Source organism: Phyllostomus discolor, chromosome 7 (assembly GCF_004126475.2).
Source record: "Phyllostomus discolor isolate MPI-MPIP mPhyDis1 chromosome 7, mPhyDis1.pri.v3, whole genome shotgun sequence".
NCBI lineage: Eukaryota > Metazoa > Chordata > Mammalia > Chiroptera > Phyllostomidae > Phyllostomus > Phyllostomus discolor.
Window position 1 is genome coordinate 97507317 of NC_040909.2, and position 14410 is coordinate 97521726.

At 36.8% G+C, this 14410-nt stretch overlaps 1 protein-coding gene across 3 annotated transcripts in view; it reads left to right on the forward strand.

Moving 5' to 3' along the window:
* Window positions 1-14410, forward strand: part of NKAIN3 (sodium/potassium transporting ATPase interacting 3) — a 536750-nt gene that overhangs the window by 71643 nt on the left and 450697 nt on the right. The window lies entirely within an intron of this gene.

Here is a 14410-nt window from a genome sequence, read left to right on the forward strand (position 1 = left end):
GTGGCTTCACAAGTGTAAACTGGGAAATTTGAAAACTGTGGATTCAGAACCTTCACTTGCTCTCTCAAGCAGAAACTTTGGAGGCCTAACATGGCAGTTCACAGCTCCAAAAGTAAGTAATCCAAGAGTTAGGGACCAGGAACTTCCAGTCTCTGAAGGGCCAGGATCAAAAATTGGCACAGCATAGCTTTCACCAGATTGTATTGGTCAGTATAGTCACGGAGCACCCGTAGATTTAAGGGGAGATGGATGGTGCTCTCTAGAAGGAGTGTCGTTCATCTTCTGGCCACAGATTACTTACATTCCTTCCACGTTAAACAATCTCACCTTGTTGTAATGTTGCCTTGAATTGAAAAAGTTGATGATATAAATTGAGAGCATGTATGGATGAGGGTCTTTGAGTGTTGTTCCTTTCAACCTGAAGATCTTTGGACTGTTGGGAGAATTTATTTGCTCTCCTCTTAACAGTGAATGGCCAAATAAAGAAAGGATAACCATAGACCCTCCTCTTCAGAAGGAGAAAACAGGACGAGGGAGCAGCTCCTGTTCCACACTGATCTGAAACCCAACCAGATTCCTGTCACCAGTTTCCTGATTTGGGTCTGGTCCTGTTCCCTAGAGGTGCCTGCAGTGTCTCTTGGTTACACTTCCTGAGTCACCCCTCCTTTTCGGTAAAAATCTTTATAGGGCTCCTGTGTATCAATGATAACCCAATTCGTTAAATAAAAGCCACACGTACATTTGTTTGTGACGTGTCCTTTTCTTCCTCTGGGCTGAGATTAGGTTACTCTGGGAAAATAACACAAAGACTTTTTGTCTGGTTGAAAGGGTTTACTAAGCATATCTCAAGATTCATAGAGGTCCTCTTTTCTGGCAGAGAAAGACTAAGATGTACATTCCTTAAGATTCTTAGAAGCCCTATCAAGCTTGCCCTCAAATCTTTTTGAGGTCTCAACGAAAGAATTGAGATTGTTTACCCCACAACCAGTTTTACTGGTGGAAGCTCGGTTGTAACCTTTGTCCTGGGGCCATGTCTGACTTTGCAAGTCTTTCGCTGGGAGAGGCTGGATGAGAAAGTTTCATTTGCAAACCCACCCTGCTCTGGCTACTTTACATTCCTGTACATTCTGCTCACAAACTCAACAGGTATTCTTTTTCTAGTTCATCTCTCATATTTTATCCTCAGCCATGAGAAGCCTTTGATGCTTTCTCTGTTTTGCCTGTTAATCTTTTTTTCTTTTTTGCCAGATTGACACATTCATTAGGTTCCTTTCCATTTTCTTCATTACCACAGACAACACTAATGTCACATTTTTTTGCTTAATACAGAAAGAGTAGCTCATGTTCTCTGGCCTCCAGTAACATATTTTCACTGTCCCTCAAAGTTTCACCAACAGTCTTTTCAAAGTTCTTGCTGCTTTTACTAACAGTTTCTATTTTTCCACTAACAGTCATGATGAGGCCCTTTCAGCTCCTGTCAGTAGCCTGATTCCAAAGCCCCTGACTCCTGTCACAGGTTTCATATGACACCACCACACTTCTGGGGAATAACTTATCTTTCAGTTTCCTATTGTTGCATAAAAATCCACCCTAAAACAAGTGGCTTAAAACGATAACCATTATATTCTTTGTGACAATTTTTATAGATTAGAAATATAGGCAGAATGAGAGAGTCTTCTGCTCTATGTAGTGTCATCTGTGGTCATTTGGAGGTGTCTGGGGTGGTTTAGAATAGGGGTCACACACTTTCTTTGTGGAGAATCAGATGGTAAATATTTCAGACTTTGTGGGGCATGGTGCCTATCACTGCTGCTCAGCCCTGCTGTTATAATGTGAAAAGAGCTACTGACGGTATGTAAGTAAATAACTGTGGTTGTGTTCTAATACAATTTTATTTACAAAGCAGGCAGCTACCCTGCGCCAGTTTGCCAGTGCCTGGTTTCAGGTTTATAAGACCCAAGAAGGCCTCACGCACATGCCTTTGACTTTCACCATGATGCTAGGGGGAGGGGGGAGGCTCAGCCCAGCTTCCCTCCTGTCTAGGTAGTTGCAGGGCCTTCCTCCATGGTTTTTCCAGCAGGCTACCTAGCTTCCCACATGGGGGCTCAGGTTCCAAGAATGAGTGTCAGGGTGTGCCCATCCAAGTCCCCTCCCCTAAGCTTTGTAAGGTTTAGGCCTGGAAGCACACATCACTTCATCATTTCTGCCATTTTCACTGGTCAGTACAACCACAGACCTCCCCTCCCAGACTGAGAGGGAAAAGACATGACCGTTTCTGGACACCCTTAATGGAAAGGGTGTCAGATAACGGTGGCCATCTTTAATCTAGCATAATGCTTGACCTTAATTCAATTCATTCAGGAGTGAGACATTTTTCTACCCTCGAGGATTTTACATCATAACTCGAATCAGATATAAAAGCAAGCATCTAAAATACAAGGCAGAATGAAACTTATCAAAGACAGGAACAAATAAAGCATTCGGGTACTTTAGGGGAGGAAAAAATATTTCTTGACCTTCTTGGAGTCCCTGGCTGGGTCTGAAATTAAATTGACAAAGACATATTAAAAAGAGAAAAGCATAGAGATTTATTTAATATAAATTTTACATGGCACAAGAGCCTTCATAAGGAAATGAAGACCTGAAGAAAGAGTTAGACCTGAGGATTTTTACGCTAGGTGTAATGAAGACTTGGCAGTCATGTAGAAATACAGTAGGTCAGAAAGCAGGAGGTTAGTGTAGTAAACTGGGGGAGACTCAGCCAGGCCTGTTTGTTAGGATAGGATGTTCCTTTCTTCTGGGTGTAAGGAGAGTGCCTATCACACAAGGGTTTTAGGGCCATTTCAGGGGAAGAGGGTGGGGGGAAGGTCAGATCTTTCTGCTTCTGCTGTTTTTGCAGGTTCCTTCAGCTTAATATGCCAAGGTGCTGTATTTTGAGGTAAAGTGTCCCAAACCTCATTAATACCCTTATAGGGGTGTAACGAATGTGGATATATGCACATGCTTTATAAGTAGTTGCTAGCCCTTCTTTCTACCTGCCAAGTTTTGTGGTTTTCAGCTTGTTTTTAACTGAAATCTATGATTTACATTTGGACCCAGAATAAGCATGCATAACACATACATTCAAACACATAACTAAAACAAGTTTCTTCAAATAGCTGTTATCCCCTATCTGTGAAATGTACTTTGATATTTTTCCTTTTTTTTTTCTATTGTATTTAAAGTTTAGAAATTCTGGTGATTGTCTACTGAATTGATTGTCAACTGCAGTTTATGAAAACAACTGTCTGGAAAAGGCAAAGAACAAGTCTTGTGGGTCACAGTTCCACAGTAACTTATTGTTAAAATGTATTTTTATAGGAAGAGTGGGGGATTGATTTAGTAGAGGAATATAAAGGAATTTCCCACACCAACTCTTTGCCCAGTGGCTTCTTTGACAAAACATTTGCCCAGTATCTTTTGGTATATGTTTGTCTCTCTGTCAATGATGTGTACGTTAATTCTGAGCTGCTGTGATAAGATATTAGTTTGAAGGTGCCATAGAAACCTTGTTGACTTTTGTAGGTTTTTAATATACTATTATGTACTTTCAGAAGTCATCATATTTTCTGATAAGAAAAGTTTATAATTTGTCTAGTTTGTTTAGAAACTGTATTCATGCTGAAGATACGAAATAGAAAATAGTATAGGAAAAGGGACCATGAAGTTTGATGATAGTGTTGCCATGATGATTATACAATGCACAGTTATGCTTTAGTTATTCACTAAACATGGCCCAGTTAGGGCCTGAAATGCAACAATATACAAGGCAGCACAAATCTGTCATCATGGAACCTACATTGTGCAATGTCAGATGGAAGGAAGAACAAGTCAACAAAGTAATTGTGAGTTTTGAGAAGTGTTATGAAAGGAACAAACATGAACTGAAATACAATATTGGGGTCAGCTCTTGACTAAAGGTGGTTAGGGATGGTTTCTCTTAACAGGTGGCAGTTGAGATGAAGGGATGGGAAGGGAATGTGCTGGCTGTGATTAGCCCAATGGGAAGAGCAGACCTGAATGTGTGTTAGTTCCAGGGTCAGGATGTGGTGGGTGTGTTTAGGGAACTAAAACTCCAGGGTAGGTGAAGCCCAGTAAGTCAGGCTGTGAAGTCAGGAGATGAGGGAGGGGGCAGGTGTCCAGGAACCCATCTAGCAAGGCCTCACAGGACATTGTAAAGAACGTGTATTTCTTTTTTCCTTAGCCCCAAAAGAAGCTATTCAGGTGTTTATGCAGGAGAGGGCATGGTCAAATTTATGTTGCAAGAAGCTCAGTTTCACTGCTGTGTATAAAGAGAACTGGAGTGGAACAAAATTTAAGTGACAATGCTAACCTTATTCTTTGCAAACTGTAGGGGAGGAAAAATAATCTCTACCCTCTACCCTTCTAGGTTCTTGGCTGAGACTCCCTCCACCCATAATAAAAGGCAGATGAAGATGAGAAAAACAAATAAAAGTTTAATAACAAGTATACCTCTTTATACAGGGGAGATACCCAGGAAAATTGAATAACTCCCTAAAATGGCCCAAGCCAGCAACATAAATACCATCTGCAGCTGAAGACAAAACAAAAATGTTGGCAGTGGGGCTAGCTAGTTATGGGGTGTTTTCAGTCAAAGCCCAGTACAGGCATAGCTTGGAGATATCAGGGGTTCAGTTCCAGAACACCACAATAAAGCAAATATTGCAATAAAACAAGTCACACTAATTTTTTGGTTTCCTGGTGCATGTAAAATTTATGTTTATACTATACTGTAATCTAAGCGTGCAATAGCATTATATCTAAAAAAATCAATGTATATCTTGTAATAAAAAATACTTTATTGCTAAAAATACTAACCATCATATGAGCCTTTAGCAAGTTCTAATCTTTTTGCTGGTGGAGGATCTTGCTTTCAATTTGTAAAAAAATGCAATATCTGTATAGTGCAATAAAGCGAAACATATGCCTTTAAACAAAAGTGTGGTTGTTATGTAGATTTAAGTTGCTGTCTTCTCCATTAAAAGAAGCTCTAGAGACTAATCTCCTCTTCCTTGGGGAGAGAGAGAGAGAGAGAGAGAGAGAGACAGAGAGAGAGGGAGAGAGACAGCCTTACAAATGGAAATTACCCTTAAAAAATGTAAATGTCTTTTACAAAAGTGTAACATCTTGGTTTTTAGAGCTATTTCTTAAAAATAACTGAGTTCAGAGTAATCAATATGCCAAAGAGGCATATTTTAGGGTGGTGTATTCTACTCCCCTTCACTCCCCTTCGTTACATCTTTTTACTTATCTAGAAATTGTAGCATGCACCTTGGTGCTATTAGATTACCGTTGGAACTACTATTGGCTACAGAGATTTCTGGGTTGTTTATTTTAGAATTCATAGGATATACAGATAACTCAATGAAGCTGAGCCTTTTAAACACAAGATATAAAAGTGGTAGTGAGGACTTTGAAATATTTGTATTCACTTGTTAATTCAACAGGCATTGTTTTTTCAGGTACTGTGGAAGACCCTGTTTCTTACTTGAAGTGAATTTTATTAAGAAAGGTGATGAGAATCCCTGCACTTATGGGCATGTGGGCTTGGATGGTGTGTTAACAAGAATAGAAAGTCTAAATGCAATTAATTCTAGAAATCATTTTACTTGTGAGTTAAAAGGAACCTTGCAGTTCACTTAATGAAAATTTCTGTTTTACCAACTAAGAGGCAAGATAGGTCCCGGAGCTCCCAGTGGCTCCTTCTGCCTTGGTGGCGAATCAAAGGCAATTTTCCTGAACTACAAGTGGACTGAGTCTCCAAAGAAAGTACCTTTGCTCAAGTGCAGTGCAATAAAACACCATTAGCTTTTATTCCAAACTTTTGTTTGTTTGTTTTTTTAGAAGAGTTGTCTAATTTGATGCCTTTTTAATAAAGATCCACAAGAAAATTTTTTTTCCTAAAATTTAGACCCAGGAAATAAAACAAAACGAAAAACAGAAACTGCTTTTATTGAGAACTAGTGGACTTGAATGACAGCGAAGCTTATGAGGTTCATCATCTTTCCCCTTTTCACTTGGTGTTCAGGTTCCTCAGAGTTAGATGAAATGGGTTAAGGAAAGTTTCTCCCTTTTTATATGTTGCTTCTGATTCTCCCTTTAACTCTCTTATGTTCTTTTCCAGGCAAGTGTTGATTGCAAGTCACTCTGTAAACCTCTTTTGAAAGTGATTGAACTACAAACTATTCAGAAATAAATGAGTGACTAAGTCAGTACCACATTTCAGGTCTTCCAACTCTCAATCCAGATTGCAATTCATTCTGTTATTACTGGAAAACCATTTTTGTCTCTGTTTTTCCCATTAGAGAAAAATAGTTTCTAATACATGGAGCGGTGTAAAAGGAAGCTGTGAAGTGAAAGGTATCTACACTTGTATAGCTTTGACTCAAATTTCAAAACATAATCATTCCTCTCAACTCTTAAGTGAAAAAGTTTCCGTTTTCCTTGAAAATTTGGAAGTATATTATTTTATTGGCACTCAGGACTATTCACAGTATTATATGAATGGCTATATATTCACAATGATATTTGAGACAGATTTGGGTGTTCTTTTGAATGCAGACGATATCCACAAAGACCAATGCAGTAAAAACCTTATAAGTCAAGCTTTACCGCTGCAACAAAGGGTTTGATTTCTTGCTTCCTGAATATCACTGGGCCACATACTGCTGGCTGGGCCTCAGCTTACCTCCCCAGTGGGGAAGCCTGAGACTTCTGCACAGAGAAACTCCTGGTGCTCTTGATGTTTCTCATCTGGTGATGCAGAATTCCAGGGCTGCTCTCTCATTGATGTGCTGAAGGGAAGAAGGTTATCACAGCAGCTACAGCCAGCATGGCACAGCTGCCCACACACTTAAGAATGTTTTCTGAAAGTAATATATTAATAATGTCAAAAGCTGGGTTAGACCATCAGTCATGGAAAGAGCCTCCCTTGAAAGGTTCAGATTTGCTTCCTTAGAACCCAGGGCAGGTCATGGCAGACCTTAGGATCACAAACTTACAGTATGGTTGTTGGAAGCACATCGGATGAGAACAACTGAGTGCAAAATACAAACATGGAATGCTATTTTTTTATTTCTAGCTGTAACATATGGCATTTCATTATCATTATTATTGCAGAGTACAAGCAAATAACATTTATTATTATTATTAAGACTTTAGAAAGTCACCCTGCACCCTGCATAAGGGTACATAGTCCCAAGTCCACCTGGCTACATTCAAATCCGGGGATTGCGGCAGAACTCCTGGCCTACCCTGAGCAATTTAACCTCAATTTGCTTCACCTCTTCATCTGCAAAACAGGCTAATCACGGTGCCTGTTGTGTTGGATTGATGTGAGGATTGATGGGACTAATATGTATAAGTCACACAGAACACTGCCTGGCTCGGGGTCAATATTATTTGAGTAGTTACTACTTTTATATAAATTATCCCATTTAATTAGGTGACAAATTATTTTCCTGATAAAAGATTATTCTCATATGTGTGTGTGTGTGTGTGTGTGTGTGTGTGTGTATCTACTATCACACAACTTCTTTGATTTTTCTTCTCTTGGGACTGAAGTCCTTTCTGATTTGTCCTTTGTTCCTGGAGCCAGGGTAGGTCTGAGGACCACCCAGGAACACACTGCAGCCATAATGAGTGGCCAAAAGTCTGGACATTTTGGTCCTGGCACCTTCCAGAGAATTCTCTCACTCTTCTTTCTCTCAGAGGGTAAGAGTCTCTCCAGCTGTCTGCTCTCTTCTGTACCATCTGCCAGTTTGTGGACCTTTTTTGTCCAAGGACCAAATTGGCAATTTGTGGAAGCCAATTAATTGCTTCTTGGAATATTATTTTTAAAATCACAGAATAAAACACAATGGATTACAAAGACAATCGAAGATGTTGTGATGCAATTATCAAAGTGTTTTTAAAATGTTATATAGGAATATGTGTGCATCTTTGTTAACAGTCTCTTAAACAAGGTTAGAATGTCCATAACTTTTATGATTTCAAAGTTGTGATGAGCATGAACAACATTTGAGATATCTGTAATAATTACAACATGAGATGAAATGAAAATATCTATGATGAAGTCACAGGTACTGTTAATACTATTTTAGTTTTCTGCTGACATTTATTAATTAACAGTAATGATAAATTTTAATTCCATGTTAGTAAAAATAAAAATATATTATTTCCCCATCTAAGTTGACAGACTCCAAGAATTCTATCCAAACCCTGTAATGGACTCACTTCTAATCCCAGACTGACCAACACTCACCCCTTTGTCATCTCAGAGAAGGAAGGAGGGAAGGACTTTCTAAGTCAGCATCCTTTGTCCAGGCTGCCCCTGTACCTGTATCAATGCAAGGTCCTTGAGCCTCATCATCCTAGGACACTACTTCTGCTTTTCCACCATAGGTTACTTTTAGAACCTTGGCTTTCTACCTATCATTAGTTTTATTCTTTCTTTCTTTTTTTATTGAGACATAATTGACATATAAAATCATGTAAGTTTAAGGAGTAAAGCATATTGATATGAGACATTATTGCAGTGTGCTTACCACCATAGCATTACCTAACACCTCCATCATGTCACATAATTATCATTCCTTGTCCGTGATGAGAACATTTAAGACCGAGTCTCTTAGCCACTTCCAAGTATATAATACAGTATTGTTTACTATGATCACAATCAGATCCCCAGAGCTTATTCATCTTCCATCTGCAAGTAGGTACCCTTTGATCAGTATCTCCCTAATTCCCCCATTCCCCAGCCCCTCACAACCACCATTCTGATCTGTTTCTACAAGTTCATTTTTTGGTATAGATTCCACATATAAGTGATATCATGCAGTGTTTGATTTTTGCTATCTGATTAACCATATTTTTTGGACCATAAGACACACCTAGGCTTTAGAGGAGGAAAATAGGAAAAAAAATTTTGAAGCAAAAAATGTGGTAAAATATTTAATAACATAAATAACATAATATTTCACCAATGTTAATGTAAACAGAACTCAACAGCAGCATTAACAACCATTATTCCTCCCAAATTTGGGGGGCGGGACAGGAAAAAAAGTACGTCTTATAGTCCAAAAAATATGATGTCTTGCTTGGCATTTGCCCTCAGGGTCCATCCATGTTGTTACCCATGTTAGGATTTCTTTCTTTTTCACAGCTGAGTAATATTCCATTGTACATATACACTACATCTTCCTCATTCATTCACCTTTAGATAGACACTTAGGTTATTTTCATATCTTGTCTAGTGTGAATAATATTGCAATAAATATGGGATTACAGAGACCTTTTTTTGATATCCTATTTTTATTTCTTTTGGATATATACCAAAAAGTTAGATTGCTGTATCATGTGGTAATTCCATTTTAAGGTTTTCAAAGAACCTCTGTAGTATTTTCCTTAGTGGCTGCATTAATTCACATTCCCACCAGCAGTTCACAAGGGATTCCTTTTTCTGCACATATTTATTAACACTTGTTATTTCTTGTCTTGGTAATCATAGCATCCTAACAGGTCTGGTGTGATATCTCATTATGGTTTTGACTTGCATTTCCCTGGTGATTAATGATGTCGGGCATCTTTTCATGTACCTGTTGCCATTTGGATATCTTCTTTGAGAAAATGTCTATTAGTTCCTTTACTAATTTTTACATCAGTTCAAGGAGTTTTCTTCCTGTTTCTTCTGGGAGTTTTGTGGTTTCAGGTCTTATGTTTAAGTCTGTAATATAATTTGAGTTAATTTTTGTAAACTGGGTTCCAATTTTATTCTTTTTTATATGAATATTCAGTTCCCCAACACCATTTATTGAAAAGACTAGGCCAGGGGTGTCCAACCCACGGCCTGTGGGCCACAGCTATGAATGTGGCCCAACACAAAATTGTAAATGTACTTAAAACATTATGAGATGTTTTTGTTTATGTTAGTGTTTATGTATTTAATATGTAGCCCAAAACAGCCTTTTTTATTCCAGTGTTGCCCCGAGATGCCAAAATGTTGGACATCCCTAGCTAGCCTTTTTCCATGGAGTATTCCTGGCTTCTGTGTTAAGTATTAGTTGAATGTATATATGAGGGTATATTTTTGAACTCTTGATACTATTCCATTGATTCTGTGTTCATGCCAGTACCATACTGTTTTGATCACTATAGCTTTGTAATATCATTTGAAATCAAGAAGAATATGCCTCCAGCTTTGTTCTCTTTTATCAGGATTGCTTTGGCTATTTGGATTCTTTTTTGGGTCCATACAAATTTTAGAATAGTTCTTCTATTTCTATGAATAATACCATTAGAATTTTGATAGCATTTGTTTTGAATTTATAGATAACTTTGTATTGTATTTTAGAAATATGAGTTCTTCTGATCCATAAATATCAGACACCTTTCCATTTATTTGTATCTTCTTCAAGTTCTTGCATCAAAATTTTAGAGATTTCAGTGTACAGACCTTTAACCTCCTTTCTTAAATTTATTCCTAAGTATTTTATTGTTTTTATTCCAGTTTTATTATTATAATTAACATATAACAGTGTTTTTTGTTTATAATGCTATTGTAAATGGTATTGTTTCATTTCCTTTCAGATATTCTGTTATTAGTGTATAGAAACATAACTGATTTCTATATGTTGATTTTATATCCTGCATCTGTATTGAATTCATTTGCTAGTTCTAACCATTCTTTTGCTGGTCTTTAAGATTTCCTTTACATAAGATCATATCATGTGCAAACAGAGACAATTTTACTTGTCTCCAATTTGAATGCCCTTTATTTATTTTCCTTGCCTAATTGCTCCAGATAGGACTTCCATTACTAAGATAAGTGAGAATAGTGAGCCTTGGCTGGTGTAGCTCAGTGGACTGAGCGCCAGCTGTGAACCAAATGGTCAGGGCACATGCCTGGGTTGCAGGACAGGTCTCCAGTAGGGGGCGTGCAAGAGGCAACCATACATTGAAGTTTCTCTCCTTCTCTTTCTTCTTCTCTTCCTCTCTCTCTAAAACTAAATAAATACAATCTTTAAAAAAGTAAAATATCCCTAAAAAAAGAATGGTGAGAGTGCACCCTTCTTTGTTCCTTTTCTTAGAGGAAAAGCTTTCAACCTTTCACTATTGGGTATGATATTAGCTGTGAGCTTGTTATATTTGCCCTTTATTATGCTGCAGTATGTGCCTCTATAGGGAATTTGTTGGGAGCAAATTCCCAACTGTGGGAATTTGAAAGCATGTTTAATTTTGTCAAAGGTATCTTTCTGCATCTACTGAGGTGACCATATGGTTTTTATCTTTCATTCTATTAATGTGGTGTATCACGTTGATTGATTTGAGCATCCTTGCACCCAGGCACTTGGTCATGGTGTATGATCCTTTTAATGTGCTTTTGAATTTAATTTGATGGTATTTGTTCAGAATTTTTATATCTGTATTCATTAGGGATGTTGGCCAGTAGTTATCTTTTCTTGTAGTGTCCATTATCTGGTTTCATACCAGGTTAATTCTAGCCTCATAAAATGAGTTTGTGAATATGTCCTCGTTTTCAATTTTTTGGAAGGGTCTGAGAGGCATTAAGTCTTTTTTAAATGTTTGGTCAAATTCACCTGTGAATCCATCTTGCCCTGGGTTTGTCCTAGTTAGGAGATTTTTGATTACTAATTCAATGCCTTGGTATTCATCTGTTCAGATTTTCTATTTTTTCATGATTCATATTGTTAAGTTGTATGTTTTTAGAAATATCTCCATTCTTTTAGGCTGTCCAGTTTGTTGGCATATAATTGTTTGTAGTAGTCGCTTTTGATTTTTTATGGTATCAGTTGGAATATGTCTCCTTTTTAATTTCTAATTTTATTTATGAGTCCTCTCTTTTTTCTTAGCTAGTCTAGCTAAAGGTTTGCCCATTTTATTTATCTTTCCAAATAACCAGCTCTTAATTTTGTTGATATTTTCTATTGTTTTTCTGGTCTTTATTTCTGATTTTTGTTGCTTTCTTTCTTCTGATAACTTTGTGCTTAGTTTGTTCCTATTTTTTCTAGTCCCTTGAGGCATAAAGTTAGGTTGTTCATTTGAGATCTTTTTCTTTTTTCTTATTTTAGTCATGTGCCATGTAACAACGTTTTGGTCAAAAATGGACTGCACATACATTCGTATGTACGATAGTGGTTTATCATATAGCCTAGATGTGTAGTAGGCTATACCATCTAGGTTTGTGTAAATGTACTATATCTTGTTGACACAATGACAAAATTGCCTAATGCTACATTTCTCAGGACATATTCTAGTTATTCAATGGCACATGAATTTATCACTATAAACTTTCTTTAAGAAGTGCTTTTGCAACATTCCATATATTTCCAATTTCATTTGTTTTAAGAGGTTTTTAATTTTCATTTTGATTGCTTTTTTACTCAATGGTTGCTCAAGAGTGCATTGTTTAGTTTGCATATGTTTATACATTTTCCAGCTTTTCTCTTGTTAATTTTTAGTTTCATACCATTGTGGTCAGTAAACATTTTTGGTGTGATTTTAAACTTAAACTTGGTAAAACTTATTTTATGGCCTATCATATGGTCTGTCCTATGAAATGTTCTATATGGACTTGAGAAGAATGTATGTTATGTTGCTATTGATTGGAATATTTTATATATGTCTCTTCAGTCTATTTGATATAAAGTATGGTTCAAGTCCAAAAATAATAGTCTTGTCATTTTTCTATCTGGATGATCTATCTCGTGCCAAAGTTCCAAACTATTGTGTTTTTGTCATTTTTTCCCTTATCTCTCCCAGTATTTACTTGACATATGTAGGTGTTCCAACATTGGATGTATATATATTTACAATAGTTATATCTGCTTGGTATAACCTTCTTTTCTCATGTTACCGTTTTTGGCTTAAAGTCTATTTAGTCTAATATAATTGTGGCTACACATCTCCACTCTCCTTTGGTTTCCACTTGCATGGAATATCATTTTCATCCCTTTACTTTGAGCATATATATGCATGTCCTTAAAGATTAACTGAGTCTCACAGGCAATACACAGTTGGCTGTTGTTTTTGTTTTGTTTTGTTTTGTTTTCATCCAACTACTCTGTGACTTTTGATTGGAGAATTCATCCTACATACTCTTAGACTAACCACTGATATGTGAGGCCTTACTGATGCTGTATTCTTAATTGCTTTCTGGCTGTTTTGTAATTTCACTGTTACTTTTCTTTCCTCTTGTTGCACACCACTGTGGGTTGGTGATTTTCCATGGCCTGCTTCCCTTTTTATTTTTTCTCAAATCTTCTGTAATTACTTCTGGTTTCAGTTGAACATTCCCATTACCTTCTTTTAAAAAAATGTTTTAAAACTGATATTTAGTGTGTTGCCTGCACAGACTAGCTTTTGAAAGTGAGCGCAGAGTTGCTGTAGTGCAGATGCCACGTGTTGATTCTTTATAGATGATGATGGGGGTTGTTGTGGTCAAAGTATAATTAGTGTCCAAGTGCTGCTTGGTATTTTTACATTAATATCCTTAATTTGGGGAATTATAAAAATAAGATTAAGGAAAGAAAAATGACTTATAAAGGCTTTTCATCTTGACATGAAAGTATGGATTAATTGTTGAAATTCAGAAATATATCTGACAGCCAGGCTGGTGGGTGGAGTCTGTAGTAATGGTGTCTGGGGTGTCATTGTCCTTGAGCTGGAACTTGATGGATTCTGCTGGAAACCAAATAAATAAAGCACATTTTCAGGTGAGTTATAGGAATGTTAATGTTAAGTAGCCCAGTTTCTATGACTTCTATTTAAAACAGTTGATATAAATGGCAAATATACTGTACATAAGTACAACATGTAGTTATGCACATTATGTACACATATTATACAAAATGCATGTGTGTACTATATTCCTAGGTGTCTGTGTTTTGAATTATTGTTAATACAACAATAGTCATACTTGTGACATTTCAAAGTTGTATTCACAATGGGGAAGATCCTTTAAAAAGCATTTTAAAAATGAGAACATTAGCTTACTCTCAGCTTTAGAAATTTTTTCAAACAGAAAGTTTAACATTTATATGTAGGTTTTTAAATTGAGAATGGTGCATTTTATTTTATCTTCTCCACATTTTGCTTTTCCTTATGATTTGGCAGTTGGAAGGCAGGAACTGGATGATCTAATAAGCATTTTATAGCTGTAATTGCTATATTTTTTATCCTGCAACTCAGTTGCCTGTATGTGTTGACCAAAGTCAGTTTTCCGGTTTGCTAAACAGGTGGCATACTAAGAAATTTGGAATTGTGTACTATACCATATTAGGCAATAACATGTGAAATTTAATTATTTTTAAATGTAATTCAACTATTTAAA